The sequence below is a fragment of the Acinonyx jubatus genome, chromosome B2 (genome assembly GCF_027475565.1).
Source record: "Acinonyx jubatus isolate Ajub_Pintada_27869175 chromosome B2, VMU_Ajub_asm_v1.0, whole genome shotgun sequence".
Taxonomy (NCBI): Eukaryota; Metazoa; Chordata; class Mammalia; order Carnivora; family Felidae; genus Acinonyx; species Acinonyx jubatus.
In genome coordinates, this window is record NC_069385.1 from 74687447 (window position 1) to 74711938 (window position 24492).

Here is a 24492-nt window from a genome sequence, read left to right on the forward strand (position 1 = left end):
TGATGTGTTAATTTATCAGTTTTAAAAATCACTTGGAAAATCAGAAAAATTTTCAATGTCATTTACATATAATCAATAATTATTTCTTTCTAAACACAGGTTTCTGTGGTTCAAGAATTGAGATTAATTTTGCTGAAGAAGAAAAACACATGATGAATTAAATACATATCTTCAGCTTTCCATCTGATTATGAGAAGTTTTTTGAGCATCTATTAAGTGAATACATCATAACACATTGAGCATAAGAGGAAGAAAAGACATACTTTGCTTCTTATAAGGCAAAGGTGGAGTAGTAATAGATTCACTCAATATAAACCAAGAATATATACTAAGTAAAAAATAATAAATAATATAGGCACCTGGGTGGCTGAGTCAGTTGAGTGATTCTTGATTTTGGCTCAGATCATGATCCCAGGGTTGTAGGATCAAGCCCTGAGTTGGGCTCCATGCTGAATGTGGAGCCTGCTTAAGATTCTTCTCCTTCTCTCTCTCTCTCTCTCTCTCCCCCCTGCCCTTCTCCCCTACTCATATGCTCTCTTTCTCTAAAATAGAAAAAAATAAATAAATATATAAAAAATAAAATGTTTTTTTAAAAAATAAAAATAAATCCTCTCATAAGAAGCAGTAAGTCAACAAATGATAAGTCCTCTTACAGGAAGGCAGCTTAGAGAAGTATTTGCTTTTAGGTTAGATTATGAATCTCTAGAGGAATTATTTAATTGATATTCATAAGCCCTTGATGTGTTATTAAATAAAACAGTTAAGCAAGCTAAGGAGAAATCTAATAATCTGCTTTAATATTTAGAATCCATAAGACTGAGTAAATGAAGTAATAGAAGAATATAATAATTAATTCCATAAATAAGTAAGTTAAAAAAGAAAAAACGCCATTAACGAGAATTATTTTCTTTCTTAGAATTGCCCTATAAAAATGTTTCTAAAAATCCCTTTGATTTAGCAAAAGTAGATGAAAAACTCCTGATAACTTCAGTTTCTGTATGCTTATTTTTCTTGAGTGAGGAAAAAAAAGTTGGTTCCTGATTGGATAATCCTTCAGAGAAAAGGTGTTTTGTTTGTTTGTTTGTTTGTTTGTCTTTTAAATGTTTATTTTTGAGAGAGAGAGAGAGAGAGAGTGAGAACGAGACAGAGTGTGAGCAGGGTAGGGTCAGAGAGAGAGGGAGACAGAATCTGAAGCAGGCTCCAGGCTCCAAGCTGTCAGCACAGAGCCTGACACGGGGCTTGAACTCATGAACCAAGAGATCATGACCTGAGCCAAAGTCGGACGCTCAACTGACTGAACCACCTAGGTGCCCCAGAGAAAAGGTGCTTTTAAGAAATGATCCACAAAGGAAAACCACGGGAGAATGCACATCGATTCCCCAAAAGCAGAACCTTAATAAAATATTTTAGCAGGAAACTTTATTTAGTGATAGTATAGCATAGTGTTGATACCATCAGCCAGTGCTGATGAGTATTCCAACTATGGATATAAACTAAAATTAAAAATACAGATTACTCTTTAGGTAAAAGAATTATTTCACCAAATGAATGAGAGAAGCCTAGGCCTGAGTTACATAGCAATCAGAATATGGCTAAAAAAGAAAGTGGTGATCAAATAAAGTTGGAAAGCAGCTGCACTCTTGGTCTAAAATCCCTTTCAAAATGTAATGTCACCAAATTGACAGATTATCAGTTTGTTTTGATTCGAGCTGACTCAATTCTACAATTAATAATTTGTACTCCGAATGTAAAATGATCACAAGCAATGTGGTAAAGGTGACACACTTCTGGACCGAGTCCACATGCACCGTTGATTATTCCTCAGCCGTGTGACCTTGGGCAAATCCTTTTAACCCTCTGGGTCTTGCCCTGAAACAGTGTGTATTGGAGGGCTCTGCATCCTGCCTGCTGCCTCCTACTGTCCATCACTCTGTTCTCAGGGTTCTGACAGGCTCGTGACCCGAAGATGCTGGCTGACTGTGGTAGGGTGAGTCTGGAAGATGGGTGGTCACACAAGAGAGCTCTGGAGGGAAACTATACTAAGATGAGGTCTTTGAAAGTTTTTAGAAAAGACAGCTCATGCATTTCCAGAGTCATAAATTGTCACACAAAGCCAATGATCTCATTTTAGTGATATTTGCTATTGAAAGAAATATGGATAACAACTTGTCTTAAAATCATTTCATGATGTTGTGGTAAATAATATCAAACTAGCCTGGAGCACTGGCATTTTACACCGCCTTTAAATATTAACAAACAAACAAAAAAGAGACCTCTTGATCTTCCCTGAATAAAAACAGGTGGAAATGTAAAATCATCATATCTATTTGAAAATCAAGAGTATATCTCCATTTTTGTCATGAAGTACAGTGCCATGTTTGCAAAATTATTTTTATTTTGTATGTACCCTGTAGTGCTCAACATTTTAATTGCTACTTCCTCAATAAAATTATTGGAACTCTTCCATCTTGCCATTAGCACTTGCAAAATAACTGTTAACAATATGTTATCCAGACACAGAAACTTTATAATTAATGTTGGAATAGTCTTCAAAGTCTAGTGACTAAAATATATCCTATAAAAATTACTGGACTTCATTCAATGCTGTTCTGCCATTTTAAAGTTCAATAAATGTGTTGAGAGGGAGATATTTGGCAACCTAAGTTGGGCAGTCTGGCAGCGAGAACTGAGATGCTGGAAGTTTTGATTTCTGTTGTGTGGTAAATATACCAAAAGCCTCCAGGGTTTTAGTGCAACCCCTGAACGGCTAAAGGAGATCTGACCAAATGCAACTCCCAGTGGGAATCTGAACAGTCATTCGGGGCTATATTCCCACCTTGTCAGATGATGAGGCGCTGGGACAGGTTCCATTTAAGCAATAAAACACAACAGGCCATGTATATATCTGGGTGATTATAGCATAACTCAGATTGTGTTATAAGTCATGAGGCTGAAGGCCAAGTGTCTTAACTCCATGAGAAGTGCAATATTGGCCCTGAAACACACTGCCTGAAGTGTCTTATTGCTGTCAAGAAATGGAATTTCTACAGTACATTAAGAAAAGGAAAACACTTAGCACAGTGGATTTAAAATAACCATGGCTATGACATCACTGACAGCTAATCAAAACTCTAATTGCAACCAGAGTTCTGAGGCTATTGTATAAAAGGTCTTAACAGACACAGCCATGGATACAAGGAAGAACAATGCCTGTGCCATGAGAAGAACCCCAGTAGCACAGGATCTTGAACAAAGAATGGGATAGTTGGCAGTTTTCATTCTCATTAGCAGTGAATTGGTAACATTGCAGTTAACTAGCCTTGAACAATTAAGCCAAAAAAAAAAAAAAGCAAGCAACGCAAACACTTTTCAAATATTTTTCATCTTCATTCAATTCAGTTTCAATATTCATTTTCATACAGTTAAATATGTCTTTAAACAATTAAGGGATGAGACAGCATAAATGCGGGAAAAATCCAGTTCAGATGCCTTGGAAGAAATGAAAGATTATAATGAACTGAGAAGAGTTTGGGGGTCACATGTTGCTCATGATCCATGCAAGGAATTTCCAGTGATATTAAGTTGAAGTTATCCAAGAGGACTGAAGTCACTATGTGTTCATAAGGACCCAGTTCAGATTTTACATCTGAATCTGCCTAACACCACAAAGTGGAACGCACCATTTCAAGGTCCAGTTAACAGCCTCAATAAATTTAACTATGCCAAAGCACACACTGAGAGGTATGTTCAGAAGGTGCCACAGGGAGGCATATAACATCATAAATGAGAGTGAAAAAAGAACTTGTCTCAGGAGTCAAAGGATTTGGGCTTAATGATTTTCTGGGTCACCATGGATAAGTATTTAATTTTTGTGGGCTTTAGTTTCCCCCCCAGTGAGCTCCCCTTGGACTCTGGTTATAGGCATTCCTTCCTTAGGCTCAAAATGAAGCTACCTAGCCATTTCCTGCAAGTTCACTGACAAAGTCATAATGAGGTAAAATATATGGAAGAGATGCTGCCTTTGTTTTTTTTTTTAAGTTTATTTATTTATTTTGAGAGAGAAAGCAAGCATGAATGGGGGAGGGGCAGAGAGGGAGACAGAGAATCCCAAGCAGGCCATGCTATCAGCACAGAGCCTGATGCAGGGCTTGATCTCACTAACCACAAGATCATGCATGACCTGAGCTGAAATCAAGAGTCAGATGCTCAACCAATTGAGCCACCCAGGTGCCCAAAGAGATGCTGCTTTTGATACATCGTGGGACATACATGTATATTTGTAAGTAAAATTTACATAAGAACTTTGTCACCAGTTTCAGCAAAGATAACCTTACAGACAAGCAATTATCAATGCACTTTTACTAATGATATTAGAGCAGCAAATTTTTCATGTTCTTGTGGGTAAAAGCAAGTAGCAGTTTGTCCCATCAAATAGTACACTTAACTTCTGGAACAAAGGCCCCACAAAATCATGTTTCTCACTTTCTTCCCAATTTATGGAAAATTTTTCTCTATATCAAATCTGTCAGCCATGGCTATACTAATTTACAGGTAATAATTGTATGCTACCTGTAACAAAATATTTCTAATAGTTTTGTTTATATATATTTCTAATAATCTTTATATCAGTCTGGCTTTTTTTGTTAAATGAGTAACCAAATGACTAAACTTGGATATAAATAAAATTTCAATTCCTTAAAAATATCATCCTCTTATTTTTATGAAATAGAGCAAACACTTATTTTATTATGTCAAAGTTTTGTATATATTGAGATTTTTAAACTTAGCATTTGTTCAGCCAACCCATTTAAGATAGTTAAGAATCCTGCTGGTTTTAATGACTTTAATGGTTTAATATATATTTTAGTATAACTTGAAATGATCTGCATTTCTAAGTTCCAATTTAACCAATGATCCTATAATAGATCTTTCAAAAATAAAATTCTTCACAATTATAATAACCTTTGTTTTGATAATACAAAGAACTAGATTCCAATATATATTCAATTAATGACAGGATGTAAAATATTGTCACAATTTCCAAGCTTGTCACTGAATATGTTCAATAAAAAATGTTTAATTAAAACCATTATTAAAAGAGTGTTGTGTCCTGTAAAAATGAAGTATTATACAGACATAAGCATTAGGTTCTAATGACCAGCTAGTAACATATTAGTCAGAGCCACTAAAAATGATATTATCTTTTGTTGTGCATCAATGCAATAAATACGTGTAAAGCTGCTTTCAAAGTACATGCTGCATATCTCCAGTAACAATGTAACAGTTTCACCTTTGAAATGGCCTGCCTGGGATCAAACACGGGCTGCCAAAATTCCCAGTTATTTGAACGAATAAATGGCCTAGATACGTTAAGTCCACAAAGCAGCTCTCTTATTCTAGACATTGTTTATAACATACTTGTTAGAGAAGTGTTGCTGGGTTGTTCAGGATATTTGGCTAAAGGATCCAAAATATGCATATTCTTCACCCACAATCACCCTTCCTCAGAGGCTCCTGCTGAGACACAAGTGCTAACACACACACACGTAAAAGGGAAGCAAAGTGCAAAGCACTAGGAGTTTTGTTTCTCTTTTATTGGCTTAGCCCTGCCCAATCACATCCAGTGTGAAGTGAAGGTTAAAGTAGGTTGGATTGTGCATGCAGCATAGTCTAAACAGCTAAGTGGAACCTCTTCTTATCCCTAACCCCCAATCCATATTAGGCTGTTACCATCTTCTGACCAGTCATACGGTACAGAAATCAAAATGATGACTGACAAGTAGAGGCATGCTTTGATGGAGAAACCAGACGCATTTGGGCATCTCATTGCATAGTAGCCCAATGGAGGACCATGGAAGAGAGCCCATGAATGCGTGAGCATGAACACAATAACTCTGATCATCAGACCACCAATCAATCATCCCCAACTGAACAACTGGCTTGACAACCCTTCCTTACTTGGGGAAGGGTGGGGAAGAGGCTAAACAGAGAGGGACTGGAAATATAAGATTCTCTCTCTCTGCTTCCATGGCTCCTCTCCTTTCCAACAAACCGTCGACTCTACATGTTTAATACTGTTAATATACATATGCTGGGAAATGGGCAAGAATTGTGAGACTTTTTAAAAGTGATATATTAGGTGGGGCTAAAAGGAAGTCTGTTTGCCAAGGATATCCTCTGAGGAGTAGCTTCAAGGAAGAGAACACGAGGAAGGAGGAAGTTGTGGGGTGGGCAACAGAGAGCTGGGAATTACCTGGCTGGGTATCTCATCAAGGTCTCTGGACTATAACACACCATGTGGAGAAGCCTGCTGGCGGCTCATCATTCACTGAAATCTTCTTTCTCCAGCAACCCATATCTTCCATAGAGCAAAGAGATAGTGAAAACGTAAGTCTATACCACATGGGGTGGAGGTGGGGGTGACAAACCACTTGTCCCACAGACAAAGCCTGTCTGCAGTGTAATCGCCAAAACAGTGTAACTTAAATCTTTCTCCCCAGATGAGTAAATCAAATAAGGAAAAGAAAAGAGGCTAAAAAGAGAAATAAAATATTAAAGAAGAAAAGAAATAAAATCGCTTAAAAGAACCCCTAAGAGATGAACCAACCCTTGAGCAGTTAGGGTGACAGACATGATAATGGATTGAATAGTGTCCCCATAAAATTCATGTCCACTCAGAACTTTGTGAACATGACCTTATTTGGAAATAGGGTCTTTGTGGATAAGGTAAGATGAGGTCACGGCCTATATCCAGTATGACTGGTGTCCTTATAAAAAGAAGCAAATTTGGACACAGACACACAGGGAAGATGACCATGAGATGACAGAGGCAGAGATTGGATTTAGGCTGACACAAGCCAAGGAAAGACAAAGATTGCTGGCAACCCCCAGAAGCTAAGAAGAGGCAAAGAAGGATCCTCCCCTAGAGCCTTCAGGGAGAGCATAGCCTTGTTAACACCTTGATTTTGGACTTCTAGCCTCCAAAACTGTGAGATAATAAAATTGTGTTGTTTCAGCCTGTGATAATTTGTTATGGTAGCCCCAAGAAACTAATACAAACACTAAGTGTGTATTACTAGAATTTGTATGTTACATTGCTCTTTCTTCACATGACAATTTATTCCACTCACATTTTTAAAAATAGCCTTTTGCACAGGAAAATAATACTATTTACCTACTCAGAGAAAAACATGCACTTGGATTTTCTTATACTCATGAGAATTGATTGGTACAAAATATTCCCCCCACTTTCTGTTCATTGTTCTTGTGATCATCATCATTCATTTGCAAGTTGGAATATCAGGCTATGAGTACAGGTTTCAATCATGCAGAAGAATATCTCTTTGTGCTATGAGGCCTACGTGGAGATAAAACCTGTAACTCAGCCTCATGAAGACTATTATCTCCTAAATGACCAAATAAATTAACTATTAAGCCATAATGGGGCCATGAGAATCATTATACAGATAATGTGGACAAATTGCAGCATTTCTTTTAAGCATTGCTTTCTTTCCACTATAATATATTATATATTTGGGAATTATGACATATTGAGAATGAAATAAGCTATGCTTCTATAAGTTGTAGTAGTGTCTTTTTAAATCCTTAAAGAGTTTTTTTCCTCTACCTCATACTACTGATTAAGAATTCCTTCTCTAAATTAGCTTAATTTGCAGCAAGGGATTAATAAATGGGAATAGCATTAACCTTTGGCCTTACAAATACACTCAGAAATAATGATCAGAACTATCCTGCTGGGAGTTTTATCAATCACAAGAATTGGCAAAGGTGGATTTATCATGTAATGGGTCTAATGGGACCCAACCTTTGGTTGCACGTATGTTTTGCCAAGTATCCTGAGTTGAGTGGAGGTTTTGGTGGGAAAGTCGAACCCTCAACATTCTTATCTTGGTCCCAGTGTGACTGGCTCCTGAATAAAAATGATAATCACAATGATAATAGTAATGACAATGACAGTTAACATTCATTGAATACTTAATGCCTATGTTTTAGGAACTATACTAAAAATTTTACTTACATTACCTCTCTTAACTTCTATGATATAGGTGCTATTCTTATCACTGTTTCAAAAATGAGGAAGCAGATTTAGAGATAAAAAAAAAGGATGGTACCAGTAGAGATCCATCCCAGCAGGGAAAGATGGCACACTCAAAAGGGGCGAATAGAGTTTAATGAAGAGACTATTTACAAAGTTGTGGACAAAGTTAGGGGAAACCAACAAGCAATGGTGAGGGCCTAACCCTATCAGGAAGTTTTTACAATCCCCAGGTGAAATATTGCACGGCCAGCTAGCAGAAGCCAAAACCTTTGATAGAAAGACACAGCCACTGTCAAACTGTGACCTGGCAGGTAGGTGGCTGGGAGAATAAATACCCTGACCTCTTTCCTCCCTCTCTCTGATCTCCTAAAGCATTTTCCTTTGGCTGACTCAAATAGAAACCAGAGGGCAAGAGCACTTAGTGATGTAGTCCCTAGAGGCCAGCTTTCAGGATACAGAGCAGGGTGGAGTGGAGAATAGATTTGGAGGGGCAAATAGTGTTTATGCAGCACGGGAACTACTCAGAACATACAACTACTCCTCATTGGATGAAGGCAAAATGCAAATGTGGGCAGACTAGATGGAACTAGGCCCTCAGGCCCACCTTTGATGGCTCATCAACCACCACTAATTGCTACAGCTCATGACCTGACTCCAACTCTGTTGGGATAAATCAGGACACCATTAGTCCTGTGACCCTGCCAAGCCTCGTCCCTTCTCTATCATTCCTCCCACTTATGCTACTTCAACCTGAACAGCTGATATCTCTTCAAACTCTTATGCTCTGATTCATCAACCACCCCCTTTATGACTGCTGGAAAGTTTCCTTTGTGTTACAGACTCCCAGAGGCAGTAACAAAAATGTGCTGTTCAAATCTACTACTGTTGGGAACAGAACTGGCTAATGCTCCTCCTCTCACTGCTGCCTCTTTGGGCTGCAAATTAAGTTAATTTACACCAAGAGCACACTTCCCACGGGCTCCTCCCAGACAATGACTGAGCACTGTAGGGGCACTCAGGCCCCATCCGGCAAGAGGTGGGAATTTTCCAGGGCTGATGTTGCTTGAGGCCTCCTCATTAGCCTCATTAGTTCAAGACTCCTCCTTTCCAATCCAATTTCCTTCTCTCTTCTTTCTTTCATTCCATAGATGTCAGACCTACATGTAGTCTAAAGGCTCTCTCCACCTTTTCCAGCTTCTCCCAATAAATCTCTTACATGTCTAATTCCATCCTGGCATCTGCTTTCAATAGGCATGAAGTAATGCAAGAGGTACTAAGGGGGGTCTGAGAAAACAGATGGTAAGATGAGAACATGAGGCTGGCTTACTCATCACCTGAGGGCAAAGACAATGCCATCTTGAATAGTAAGTGAGGCATAGACAGTCCCTGGAACAAGTTAGCAGCTCAACTGCTAACGATTTCATTAGTGGTGATCTGGGAAAATGAGTGGAAGTAAACGCCTTGCAGATGAAACAATCCAGGCATTTGAAAGAGCTGAGGTAGCAATGACTACAAGAATAGTGAAGGTGGCCACTGCGAGGTTGTTTTGATGCCCTAAGAGGGATGATGAGAAACTGATCCATCAACAGACAGTTAAAAGCTAAGCATGAGAGCCAGAGCATCTCTCCGGTAGCTTACAAAGAGGCCCTTACTTCCTGGAGTGGAAGAGCAGACACAGCTGGGCAGCACACTGCAGCTCAGAGAGTTGCATATCAGAGTTCCAGAGATGGCTTGAATGCTCACCCAAGGCAGGTCCTTATGCTAAGGACCCTCTTGGGAAAAACTGAGACCCTCAAATATGGGATAGAGCCATCTGCATGGACACCACTGAGGATGGATACTGGCTCTGCAGAGCTCCCTTGAGACTGTTGGAACTATGTGTCTTCTCATTTTGTGGAGGGGTCAGAATTTCTTCACTAGTGAGCAAGAACTAGGGAGTGGTACTATTGAGACATGGGAGGTCTTATGTGTAAGAGTGTATCTAGAGCTGAACAGCTTCTGTTGGTGACCACCCCATTGCAGTCTTCCTGTTAACACTGGTATGCTTCAGGACTTGCCCTGGAAGTGGCACCCCAACTTTTCCTCTGTGCCTGCCCACCAGCCTCAGCTCGCCTAAACTCCTGCTGCCGGACAATGACAGACCACTCTGACCCAAGAAACCCAGTAAACATCCCAACCAGTATTGGCAACCACATCTACTCCAGTGATGTCTGAAGCCTAGCCATGCAGAAGGACTCTCCTTCCAAGCTGTTCTTTCCATGGGGATGCTTCCTCAGGCCAAGCGTTCTCTTTGGAGTCCTTTCTATGCCTGGGTGGGTCAGTCAGTTAAGCGTCTGACTCTTGGTTTTGGCTCAGGTCATGATCTCACAGTTTGTGGGATTAAGCCCCACCTCAGGCTCTGTGCTGACAGTGCAGAGCCTGCTTGGGATTCTCCCTGCCCTTCCCCCCTGCCTCTCTCCCTCTTTCTCAAAATGAATAAACTTAAAAAAAATTTAGAGTCCTTTCTATATCCTTATAGTTACTCCTCTATATAGTTTAATAATTCTTTATATTAAACTGTCCCTGTTCATATTACATTGTAGTTTCTGTTTCCTGATTAGACTCAGACTGATACAAGGTATCTAGAATGTATACCCAGGTATCAAGAATATAAAATTAAATGAGCAAAAATTTGTTGGCTTGGGGGTACTATCTCCAAGCTAACATATTTATATTTAAGTCCTTGGTAAGGACCCCAGATGATGCAGCAAACTCACTACTAGAGTAGCTCCTAGATGCTTAGAAAAAGTTGTGGCCAATGCTGAGAGGAATGGAAATGTGTGGGTTGCCTAGGCTGATGGTACAGGAAGAAATAAAGAGGCAAAGGGAAGTGGGCATGCTGGAATAAGATTACATTCCATAGTAAAGCCTACAGAACATATAATTTACTAAGGCCACTAAAAATGCAGTGGTAGAAGAGGCATGAGCATCACTAGGAGGAATTCATGGTAGCTCTCCTCTGTAGGCTGGGGCTGACTGAAGAAAAGGCAATCATGGAACTAAGCTCATTAATATTTATAGGAGATGATGGGGCTGTAAAGTACTAGAGGCTAGGTATATAACCACCAGAAACCAAGATGTTACAATTACCATAATAAAGAACCCAAATAGCCAAAGCAATCTTGAGAAAGAGCAAAGCTGGAGGTATCACAATCCCAGATTTCAAGATATACTACAAACGTGTAGTAATCAAAACAGTGTGATACGGACACAAAAATAGACACCTAGATCAAGAGAACAAAATAGAGAGCCCAGAAATAAACCAATCCATTATGACAAAAAAGGCAAGAACATACAATGTAGAAAAGACAGTCCCTTTAATAAACGATGCTGGGAAACTGGAAAGCTACACGCAGAAGAATGAAACTGTACCACTTTTTTACACCATATACAAAAATAATCTCAAAATGGATTCATTAAATCCATGAAATAAATGAGAGACCTGAAACCATAAAATATCTAGAAGAAAAGTAATCCTAGAAGACAGTAATCTCTTTGACATCAGCCTTAGCAACTTTTTTCCAAATAGGTCTCTTAAGGCCAGGGAAACAAAAGCAAAAATAAACTATTGGGACTACATCAAAATAAAAAGCTTTTGCATAGTGAAGGAAACCATCAAAACAAAAAGGCAACCTACTGAATTGGAGAAGATATTTCCAAATGATATATCTGATAAGAGATTAACATCCAAAATACACAATGAACTTCTACAATTCAACACCAAAAAACCCCAAGTTAATAGAATTAAAACTTTCCCCAAGGAAGACATATAGATAGCCAATAGACACTGATATTCAACAACACTAATCCTCAGGAAAACACAAATCAAAACCACAATGAGATATCACCTTACATCTATCAGAATGGTTAGAATCAGAAAGACAAGAAATAAATAGTATTGGCAAGAACAAGGAGGAAAAGGAACCCTTATGCACCACTGGTGGGAATGTAAATTGGTACAGCTACTGTGGAAAACATTATGGAGATTCCTCAAAAAATTAAAAATAGAAAAAAAAATTACTATACTATAGTAATTCTACTCCTGGGTCTTTACCCAAAGAAAAAAAAACACTAATTTGAAAAGAAATATGCACCCTAATGTTTACTGAAGCATTATTTACAATAGCCAAGATATGGAAGCAACCCAAGTGTTTACTGAAAGATTAATGGATAAAGAAGATATGGTATATGAATATATATATATATATATATATATATATATATATATATATAATGGAATATTACTCAACCACTAAAAAGAATGTGATCTTACCGTTGCAACAACATGGATGGACCTTGAGGGTACTTTGCTAAGTGAAATAGGACAGATAGACAAAGACCAATACTGTATGATTTCACTTATATGTGGAATCTAAAAAAAAAAAAAAACAAACAAAACAAAAAAAATGAACAAATAAAAAGAAACAGACCCATAAATAAAGAGAACAAACTGATGATTCCAGAGGGGAGGAGGTGTGGTGGGGGGGGGGATGAGCAGATTGGGTGAAGGGTAGTGGGAGATATAGGCTTCCAGTTATGAAATGAATAAGTCTGAGATAAAAGGTACAGCATAGGGAATATAGTCAGTGGTACTGTAATATCATTGTGTGGTGACAGATTGGTAGCTACACTTGTGGTGAGCATAGCATAACACATAGAGTTGTGCAATCACTACGTCATACCGCTGAAACTAATGTAACATTACATGTCAACTACACTTTGCAAAAGAAAAAAAAAGTGAAAAAAAAGTTACCATAACGATAATGACATGCAAGACCAAAGGAGTAGCCAAGGGGTCTTGATCTATAACGAGTTATGGAGATGGTTAATGGCACCTGCAGGGACAAAATGGACCAGTAGCCAACAAGAATGGTGCCTAACTTCTATAATCAGAGAAAAGTTACAAACCCTTAGTCACTTTTCAGATCCAGAGTTCCTTGACTTGAAAGGGTCTCTAGAAGGAAGAACACTGTAACATTGTAAAAAGTACAAATTGTAATGATTTCCTCCAGTTCTTCCCCAGTGGGATCTAGGGTCATATACTTGGGTGACTGCGTACACTGGGGGAAGGAAAATACCAACTTATTAAGGCTACTGGATTCAGAGTCTCAAATGACGTTGAATCCCAGAGACCCAAAGTATCATGGTCCCCCTGTTAGACTTACAAATGCCAGGTAATAAATGCTAAAGTCTGACTTCCAAGTTCTATGGACCCACCTAGTGGCCATTTCCACAGTTCTCTACCATATAGTTGGAACTGACATGTTAGGGAGTTTGAGTAACCCCCACATTGGATCGTTGGCTTGTGGAGTAAGAGCTATCATAGTGGGGAAAACCAAATGGAAACCTTTAAAATCGCTCTTGTTTCATGGACCAAGATAGTAAATCAAAAACCATGGAGGGATGGTGGAGATTAGTATCACCACCAAAACCTAAAAGATGCAGGGATGGGGGTCTCAATTATATCTCTCTTTAAATTCAGCAGTCTGGTCCCTGCAGAAACCAGATGAGGACTACCAAGCCTTAGGCATCTTTATCCAGAAACAGAACACAGTTATTTTGTGGTAACGATTATCGGACACTCAAATTTCATCATGTGAATTCTGATTTATTATTCAAGTTATGGATACCTGTAGATCATACCAAATTAGAACTTAACAGGGAGCGTTACGGCTATGAATTTAAACAAAGAAGATAATATGCCTTCTGGACTTATTATAGTCATCCTAACTGGGCTCCATCAACAATGATCTCCATGACAGTTTCAAAAAAAGCACATTACTACTTGGTGCTTTACTGCTCCAAGCTTCTCTACAGGGACTATTAATCTTTCTATATTTTGCCAGGTATACCACAGCATGAATTTTAAGACAACATGAGAACCACCTTTACCAAGAAGTCTCCCTGAAATCCCATCTGCACACCAGGCTGGTTTAGAGGTCCTTTCTTGGTGCTCCAATAATATCCTTTGCAGTTTTATACTTGCCAATAATATCCCACCTTGTTTTATAACTGCCTGGTAATATACATCTGTCCCCTCACTGGACTGTGAGCTACTGGAGGGCAGGGACTGTATATCATTCGTCTTTGAGCCTCAGTGGTTTAGAAGAGTGTCTGGTTGGCACATGGTTGGCATCCCATAAATCCTTCTTAATGAAAGAATAAATGATTAAGTACATTTAAATATGCCATGTTGATGTTTGGGTTTTGTACCAGTTTTTCAGAATGCAGCACTTTATGGCTGATTTCTGCCAGAACACATGAGACTTGTTTCATGAATGTGTATGCAGGCAAGTTTCCAATTTATTCTTTTGAACTGGAACAATACTGTTCCAGACCACCCAGCAAGGACCAGTCTCTGTGGTCAGTGCTCTGCAACAAGATTGAAACATTAGCCTCAGTCTACTCTGGGGAGAATTCTTGCACACATCATCTCCACAGAAGGTCAGAAAAGTTATCAGCAGCAGAATTCTTGATCTAGGGTGCTCCCAGATGGCTTGGGGTAATGAAAGAGCCCCACACCTGGCTCACTTGCACAGAAATGCCTAGTCTGCCAAAGTTCTCTTTAGGTGACATGGCTCTTCATTCTCAGCTTAAAGCATCACTTTACCAGGTTCCACAGAACTAGGTCTGCCATGTGTCTGAGAAAAGGAAGCTCTCACATAGCTCTCAGTTGTAGCTCAACCTAACTAAAAGCTATCACAGGTCAGATTTTGCATTACTTCTCAAGCCACACAAGCCTGATTTTACCATCTGGAAGAAAGACCTCTTCAATCAAAGCTACAACTGGGATTTGAGTACACCACTTACAGAAAGTCAAGTATTACAATATAATTAACATGAGTGAATGAACCTTCAAACATTTGTACACAGCAACTAATATGTTCGTTATTCTTTTGAACCTGTTTCCACTGTCTGATTTATCTTCCCAGATTTGAAGTGTAAAAATATGAGGCATCAATAAACCTAGATGTATGTCGTGACCAGTGCAGAAAGGATCCAACTATACATTAGGACCAAACAACATCACCATCACATAACTTGATCCTTTGTCATTCGGGAATATGAAGGAAGGGAGAGTACTTCATAGTACTCTCATAGTAATTCTCTTTTGAATTACACTAACCTGGATTATCATCCAGACTTCATCACTTAACAGCAGTATGACTGGACAAGTTACTTCATCTGATTAATTCTCAGTTTCACTGTCCATAAGATGGGACAATCTGTTTAACTGCAAAACTTCACCTCCTTCCATCATATCATGCTGCTTCTCATTATAAAACATGATCTTTGCCCTTGAATATATGGCTCTAAAAGGAAAAATAAGACAGAAAAACCAAATAATTAAAATACAATCTTAACACTTCCCAGTTGCTCACTGAAATCTCAGCCCAGGTTTCCACGAAAACATCACAGGTATAAGAATTAGAAACAGCATAAGCCAATGTCTATCCCAGGGTCTGATACAGAATAGATCCTATGGAATATCATGACCATTTAAGTTCAGTTGGATCAAAACTACGCACTTACCCTTCTGGCCCTGGGTGAGTGTTCACATGGGGCAGGCTCCTCCTTGTTAGTGATGTACTTTTTTATATGCAAATAAAGCCTCATCAAGTCAATTCCATATGCCCGTGTCACAGTACTCTGCCCTCCGGACTTCTGGGCAGAGTTGGTGTCAAATTGAATCTTTACTACTTACTAGCTACGTCAGCTTCTAGTCTATAAAATTGGGTTTATAATACATGTCTCGTAAAGGGTCAGTGTGAGGATCAAATGTAATAGCATATTCATTTAAAAACATTCCACAAATAATTACCAAGTTCTCACTTGTGTCCTCAGCTGTATGGCTGCAATGATAAGAAACAGTAACCATTCTAAAGGAGACTTAAATGAACATTTAAGGGTACCTGACATAATATATTCCTCTAAAAATAGTTGTTGATATAGTTAGAATTCTGATAGCCAGAATGATGTCCAAGTGTATGTAATCATAAGGGAGACACATTCCCTTGTCATCTCTTGAACCCCTTGTCTACAAAAAGATTCTGTGCCTGGGTCCCCATAGTCTTTATTACTCAATTTTGTGGGCATGAGGACACTCATAAAGATTACTGCAAAGCATTTTAGCTCCAGAAGACTCCAAAGATAATTTATACCAACCCACATTAAAAAGATATGTCATTATTTTCTTTTAATGCTACCTATGTATATATCATTTGTTCAAACTTCATAAAAAAAAAAAGAGCATTTGTTTCTAAAACATATTCCCCCAAGTGGGATGATACAACTCATTATCTATGCATAGTTTTAGGTACATCAACCTAAAGTGTATTTTATAGTATTTCTTCTGGCTGAGTTTCTGTTTTTCTCATTCCACCATAGAGTAAGTTATCAGATCTAATTTTGAAATATGAAAGCTGTTATCCAAAATGCACCAATATTTCCAGGTGCACTTTATGGAAGTGTAGAACTATTTCTCAGAAGCATAAAACAGTTGTTGAAAAATGCTTTAAAGTGCCAACAAGTTAGAAGTCTTATGAGTTGAGCAGGGTCAAGCTCAGGGGAGTGGAACCCTGAAGTCTATATGCCCTAGTCTTACACTCTTGATAGGCCTCATATTCAGACCCATGACAGTCTATACTAAAAAGGGAATATAATACATTTTATTTTGAGAGTCAAAAGCTTTATTTTATTCCATATAAACGTTTAAAATACATCACATCACATTATTTTTACTCTATTTGGCATTTCTTTATTGTTTAATATACTGCAAGTCTCAAAAATCGCCCAGGCTCTCTCAAACTTAGAGAAGACCGAGAGGAGAAGAAAGATCCTCAGGCAGCCAAATACATTTGAGCAGCAGAGCTCCAAGCAAAACATCAGTCATCAAACAACTTCTTTCATGATCAGACTTTTGGAAAACTCATTCACATGACTGAAAGTCATGAGACTTATCTGTGGCAACGTCCCAATTTAAAGATTTACAATTACTGTTAGAAGTACTGTATACACCTTATGCACAGGTGATTAGTGCATTCATACGAAGAAAAGGAAGGATGTTGGGAAAGCCCATCATGAGCAGACAGCAATTTGCTGATTTTTCTCTTTTTTTGTAAGCAGCACTTACTGAATACCTGAAATATTCTGGGTTATATACCTGGTGCTGTTCAGAAGGAAGGAAGGAAGGAAGGAAGAGGAAGGAAGGAAGGAAGGAAGGAAGGAAGGAAGGAAGAAAGAAGAAAGAAAGAGAAAACAATTGCTTCAATTTATGGGGACTTTGTATATATTTATGTCAAATATTTTGCAAAAATTATCTCATCATCTCATTTAATTATTACAAAAACATGAAAGATTATAAGGCCCACTGTAACAAATGAGAACATTGAGGCTCGAGAAATAAAGTGACTTGCATGATACACACTAGTAAGTAGAACCAGGAATCAAATCCAGATCTGTCTTTCTGTAAAACTCTAGCTCTTTCTATCACATGATGCTGCTTTTAATTTAATTTAATACAGGGTTCAGCAAACTAAGGCCTGGGTTCAAAATCTAGCCTAAAGCCTGTTTGTAAATAAAGTTTGATTAGAACACAGTCACGTCCATTCCTTTACTTATTATCTGTGACTGCTTTCTTGCGAGAGCCTCAAAGTTGAGCATTTGCAACCCAGACCTTATAGCCTACAAAATATTTGTTCTCTGGCCCTTTCACAGAATAAGATGGCTGAACCCTGATTGAAGACACGATCCCTGTTCTAGCATCAATTCCTCATTTACTATAAGCTGCTTCCATGCCCAGCTCAGCAAATTAAGACCAGGTATAGACATACTTGCCATACTGACATGACTGGATCCTGAAATCGTATGTGAGATCCCCATGATAATGAACTCTCTCTTATCCACTCACATACTGCACCTTCTCCTAGTTGGCCCTCTGATATCCTCCATGTCTTCTCATGCTCCTGCTGATACGTGTATATATCCTGGCTCTATAGTGCTTTTGCCATGTAACTGTTTCTTCCTGAAGCAGCCTTGTACTTCCCTCCTCAGGCTGTGCGGAGACCTGATCCAGGTTTTTATCTGAAGGCAATGAAATATGGTAGGTGACAGACCTTAATGACAACCAGCATCATCTTCTGAGGGATTATCCTTAAGGTTAGGTCATTGAATACTGTCCAGGGAAGAGGAGACTCCTGGCCTCTGGCGAGAAATAAGGACTTGCTTCGGATGGCCAGGGAATTCAGAGAAATTAGGAGTTAATGGTCCTCAGGCTCATTCACACAAATGTTCTCCTCCCAGTTATCAGGATCCCAACTCTTTCCCTATCAGACCTCAAGAACTATTGAGGCTGCACATTTAGTTTTCTTTGCAGACTTGCCATCTTTATACTCAGATCAAAGGCCCACATTTTAGCCTAGTCACTCCTGTGGCTGCAGAAGATGAAAGTTTCTCCAAAGCTGCCACAAGGTCCTCTGGCTATCACAGCATGACACAGGTTAAAAATTGTCTTTAACCTATAATTTTTCTTTTTGCAAGGCTTCTGGTGATGTCAAAAGCAGCCACCCGACACCACAATCCTTATAATTATCATTGTTTTCATAATATTAAAGTACAGTTGACACAATGTTCTAATGCTATGTCATCCACCTGCACCTCAACCCAATCAACAAGAAGTGAGAGCTTTAATGATTGTAATGCCACAGCATACCAGAGGTTGTTACCACAACATTTCTCATACCAGCTTTGTGACCCAAAATCTGGTCCATGGACGAGCAGCATTGGTATCACTTGGGAGCTTGTAAAAAATGCAAAATCTGAGGTCCAAACCCAAGAATATTGAATCAGAATATGCATTTTATTGAATTCCCCAGGTAATTATTATGAACACTAACATGTGAGGACCTTTGCTCTAAACAAAAGCAGATCCTGAAGCAAAGCTAATATGCTGCCACATTTTTGGAGAGTATAATCGCAATGAAAAAACAGAAAGGGGAGAAGGAAACAGGCAGAGAAAAAAGAAAGCAAATGCAAGAAGGTGCATTGCCAGTTCATCACAACTTCTCAAGAAAGCACAGGCTGCATAATTGGTCACATGGTATTTCTGCATGGAACCATAACAATTTGGAACAGTCTGCTGTTGAGAGGAAGGAGGGTGAAAAGTGAGCAATTTATTTGCTGGTTCATTTCTTCTTTTTTTTTCTTCCAAGTTTTAATTTAAATTCTAGTTGTTTAACATATATGATAAAATTGGATTCAGGTGTAGAATTTAGTGATTCATCACTTATATATATAACACCCAGGGTTCATCACAAGTGCCCTCCTTAATACCCATCACCCATCCCCCACCCAGCTCTCTCCATCAACCCTCAGTTTGTTCTTTATAGTTAAGAGTCACTTATGGTTTGCTTCTCTGTCTCTTTTTTTTTCCTTCCCCTATGTTCATTTGTTTTGTTTCCTAAATTCCACATATGAGTGAAATCATATGGTATTTGTCTTTCTCTGACTTATTTCACTTACAATAATACACTCTAGCTCCATCCACATTGTTGCAAATGGCAAGACTGCATTCTTTTTGATGAATGAGTGATACTCCATTGTATATTACATATATACAAATACCACATCTTCTTTATCCATTCATCAGCTGTTGGATATTTGGGTTCTTTCCATAGATTAGCTATTGTTGGTAATGCCACTGTAAACATTGGGGTGCATGTGCTCCTTGGAATATGAACTTTTAAAGGTTTATTTATTTTGAGACAGAGTGTATGTGCACGCAGGAGAGGGGCAAGAGAGAGAGAGGGAGGCAGAAGATCTGAAGCAGACTCTGTGTGCTGATGGCAGACAGTCCAATGTGGGGCTCAAATTCATGATAATGATCATAACCTGAGCTGAAATTTAACTGACTGAGTCACCCAGGTACCCCTCAAATTTGTATTTTTGTATCCTTTGGGTAAATACCTAATAGTGAAATTGCTGGGTTGTAGCGTAGTTCTAATTTTAGCTTTCTGAGAAACCTCCATACATCCAGAGTGACTGAACCACTCTGTGATGCATTCCAACCAACAGTGTAAGAGGGTTCTCCTTTCTCCATGTTCTTGCCAACATCTGTTGTTACCTGTGTTGTTAATTTTAGCCATCCTGACAGGTGTGAGGTGGTATCTCATTGTGATTTGGTTTGTATTTCCCTGATGATAAGTGATGTTGAGCATCTTTTCATGTGTCTGTTAGCCATCTGTATGTCTTCTTTGGAAAAGTGTGTATTCATGTCTTCTACCCATTTCTTCACTGGATTATTTACTTTCTGGGTGTTGAGTTTGACAAGTTGCTTATAGATTTTGGATACTAACCCTTTATCAGATATGTCATTTGAAAAAGAAATCAAGGAATTGATCCAAAAACAATATTCACCAAAAACAATAAGATACCCAGGAATAAACCTAACCAAAGAGATAAAAAGTCTGCACTCTGAAAACTATAGAACAGTTATGAAACAAATTGAAGAGGACAAAAAGAAATGGAAAAATATTCCATGCTCATGGATTAGAAGATCAAACATTATTAAAATGTCTATACTACCCAAAGCAATCTACACATTTAATGCTATCCCTACCAAAACACCACCAGCATTTTTCATAGAGCTAGAACAAACAATCCTAAAACTTGTCTAGAGCCACAAAAGGTCCCAAATAGCCAAAGCAGCCTTGAAAAAGAAAATCAAAGACGAAGGCATCACAATTCTGGACTTCAAGTTATATTACAAAGTAGTAGTGATCAAAACAGCATGGTACTGGCACAAAAATGCAATTGTAAATGGGATCAATTCCTTGACTTCTTTTTCAAGTGACATTTCCAAAGAAGACATACAGATGGCTAACAGACACATGAAAACCCAGAAAGGGACCCACAAGTATATGGTCAACTAATCTTTGACAAAGCAGGAAAGAATGATGAATGAAAGAAAGATGATTGATGTTGGACATCTTGTCATGTGTCTGGGTTTTCTATTCTGTTCTATTGATCTAGCCAACGTCCAGCTGTGTCCTCACATGGCAGAGAAAGAAAGTAAACTCTCTGATGTCTCTTATAAAAACATCAATCCTATTGGATTAGGGCCCCACCCTTTTGACCTCAGATAACCTTAATTATACCTAAAAGCCCTATCCCCAAATATCTCCACATTGGGGGTTAAGGCTTCAACCTATGAGTTTTAGGGGACATAATTCAGTCCACATCAGATGTAAGCCCAGAGGAAAAAGCATCTTAGAGGAAACAGTACAGTGAGATGAAAACCTGGGAAAATAGTCACAGAGAAGATAGCTATTACTTTACAATAAGATAAGAAACAGAAGATGGTGCATTCATAAACCAAAAGGACTTTTAAAAGAAACATTTCATGAAAAAAATAACTTTTGGTAATTAAAATATGATAGGAGAAATAAAAAGCGATATAGAAGAGATGGAGAATAAAATTGAGAAAGTTTCCAAAAAAGTAGAGCATAAGGACTAAGTAAAGTAAAATAGGTGAGAAAAAAATTTTAAAAAGTTAAAAGGTCAATTTAGGAAGTCCAGCAATCAAACAAAAAGAATTTTAGAAAATGACCAAAAAAAAGACACAAAGGTATATCCAATTGTATTAGCTGTTACATGGCAGTCAAACCACACTCTGAGACCAGTTTGTGTTGCCCAAGAAAAGATGGGAGACATAGTACATCTATGCCTCAGAACCCAATTTCTAAGCCTTAGTTTGATCTGCTGATTTACCTAGCTTTTTAACTTTGAAAAACCTAGGACATTGGTCTTAGCATTTTAAGTCCTGACTTTCTAGTTCTGAACTATAGCTGCTGAATGCTTGTTAATCCTTTCCTCCTCTGCCTGGATATCTGAACTGCTGCTCTGTCTGACCAAATGTAATTGCCTATCCTTGATCACTGACTGGTTCTTACTGTTCCATCCATACCAGGAATCCTTCAACCAACTGTTGTAGACCCCCTTGTTATAAAGGGTATGACTCTACCTTATTCAACCAATAGTTTTTAAAATATAAAAGAAGTAGTAATGAGGTCAGATAACAAAATTCTAACAAGCAAAGCAAAGGTTAGAATTTTCTATAATTAAAAAGAATCTAATTCTGTTATTGATTTTTAGTTTAATTCTGTATGGTCTGAATACATACTTTGTCTCATGCCAATTTTGTTAAATTTGCTTAAGCTTGATTTGTGGTTCAGAATATAGTCAATTTTGGTAAATATTCTAAGTATACTTGACTTTTTGGCTGATGTTGATGGAGTGTTTTTCTAAAAATCAATTGAGACAAATTAGTCTTCACTGTTGTTCAGATCTTCTATATCCTTACTGATTTTCTATCTACTTGTTTCATTACTTACTGAAAGAAAAGTGTTAAGTCTTTAGTTATTATTGTAAATCTGTTTATTTCTTCTTTCAGTTTTATCAGTTTTTGCTCTATGGATTTTGAAGCTTTGTTATTAAGTATATAAAAATTTATCATTATGATGTCCTCTTAATGAACTGACCTATAATTTATCATCAAGAAATATTTCTTCTTTATCCCTGATAATATTACTTGATCTGAAATCTACTTTGCTATTAATATAATTACTCCAGGGAGGGGCCAAGATGGCAGAACAGCATGGAAGTTCTCTGCTTCTCTCATCCCTGAATTGCAGCTAGATTAGCATTAAACCATTTTTCACACCTAGAAAATTGATGTGAGAATTAACACAACAATCTGCACAACTTGAGCCACAAAACATGGCAGGTATGCAGTGCAGAGAGGTGAAATGAGGGAGAGAGAAACCTCAGGGGGTAGGGAACGATATTTTCAGAGAGGACAGAGAAAGTGGGGAGAGTACAGGAGAGCATTCCCCCTGAAAGTACCTGGAGATAAACAAAAAGAGCAGAAGCACCCACACTTGCCTGAACCAGAGGGACACAGGCAAAGGACACTGGAGAATATGATTGCTGGTACTGGAACAAAAACGCCAGGGTGCAGTGAAACCTGATGTGGTTGTGTGTTGTGATTTACCATAATCCCTGAAACTCTGCTGCTACTTATTCTGGGGCAAGCCAGCATCCAGTCACAACCTCTGAGTCTCTCCAGCAGTGTGATCGCAGGACTGTTCCGGCACTGGCCATTGTTCAGGAAGATGCTTCCCCAGAGGGTCAGAGCAGGTCCAAGCCACAGGGCCCTCAGAAGTGAGGGCTTTGGAAACACAGTCCCATCCAAGATAAATGGAAAGGGGTGCTGCCTGGCAGGCTGACAGCTTGGATGCAGATAGTGTAGAAGCAAGGAGTGGAAGGAAGCCAGAGACAAAGGAGGGGTCCTTGATTGCCAGTTGGGTAGAGCACAGAGTTCTGATGCTAGAGACTGGGAAGCTGGGTGATGCCATTTTCACCTCTCCGGCGCATGCACACACATGTGCACACGTGCCACACCCATCTGCCCCATTAAGCTAAGGAGCGCCACCTAGTGGAGAATGGAGCCATTGCACCAAACCCCATCCAACTGCACCAACCAAGCCCTAGAAGAGACCACAAGTCTCTCTGCCTGATTAGTGTATGGACTATAAAGTGCTTCATAGTTTGACTTCTAGGGAAAACTGTATGTAATTTCATAAGGATTCTGTTCACTGGTTCATCTATTCGGGGGTTTTTTGTTGTTGTTGACTTTGTTTTTTTTCTTCCTTTTTTTCTTTCCTTATTCTTGGATACAGAAAGAGAAACAAATATTTTTTATTTTCCGTTTGTATATAAATTTTTTTTTAATTTTTACTACATATTTTTTGGAAATTTATTTTTTTATTCTATTTTACCTTATCCAATTCATTTTATTGTATTTTCTTGTATACATTTTCTTAATTTTAAATGCTTTCTTACTTTCTTTTTTTCTTTTTCTTTTCTTTTCTTTCCCTTTTTTCTCTATTCATCAAGCTACTTTTAACAACCAGACCAAAATGTATCCAGGATCTAGCTTCCTTAATTTGATTTCTTTTTGTTGTTTTGAATCTTTTTAATTTTCTTTTTTAATTTTATTAATTCTTTTTCTTCCTCCAAAATGACAAAATGAAGGAATTTACCCCAAAAGAAAGAACAGGAAGAAATGACAGGCAGGGACTTAATCGACACAGATATAAGCAAGATGTCTGAATTAGAATTTACAATCATGATAATAAGAATACTAGCTGGGGTTGAAAATCCCCACAGAATCCTTTTCTGTGGAGATAAAAGAAGTAAAATCTAGTCAGGACGAAATTAAAAACTCTACGACTGAGATGCAATCTTGAAATGATGCCGCAGAGGCAAGGATGGATGAAGCAGAGCAGCAAATCAGCGATACAGAAGACAAAATTATGGAGAATAATGAAGCAGAA

The 24492-nt window shown here is 38.3% G+C and overlaps 1 long non-coding RNA gene across 2 annotated transcripts in view; it reads right to left on the reverse strand.

Annotated features, from left to right (window-relative positions):
• Positions 1 to 24492, reverse strand: part of LOC128315585 (uncharacterized) — a 107611-nt gene that overhangs the window by 55553 nt on the left and 27566 nt on the right. Inside the window, exon 3 of one of the 2 annotated variants that reach the window (XR_008298489.1) lies at positions 15225 to 15411. The exons of the other annotated variant lie outside the window; for it this stretch is intronic. This is a non-coding gene — a long non-coding RNA (uncharacterized LOC128315585). The remainder of the gene's footprint in view (positions 1 to 15224; positions 15412 to 24492) is intronic. 2 annotated transcript variants of the gene reach the window in all.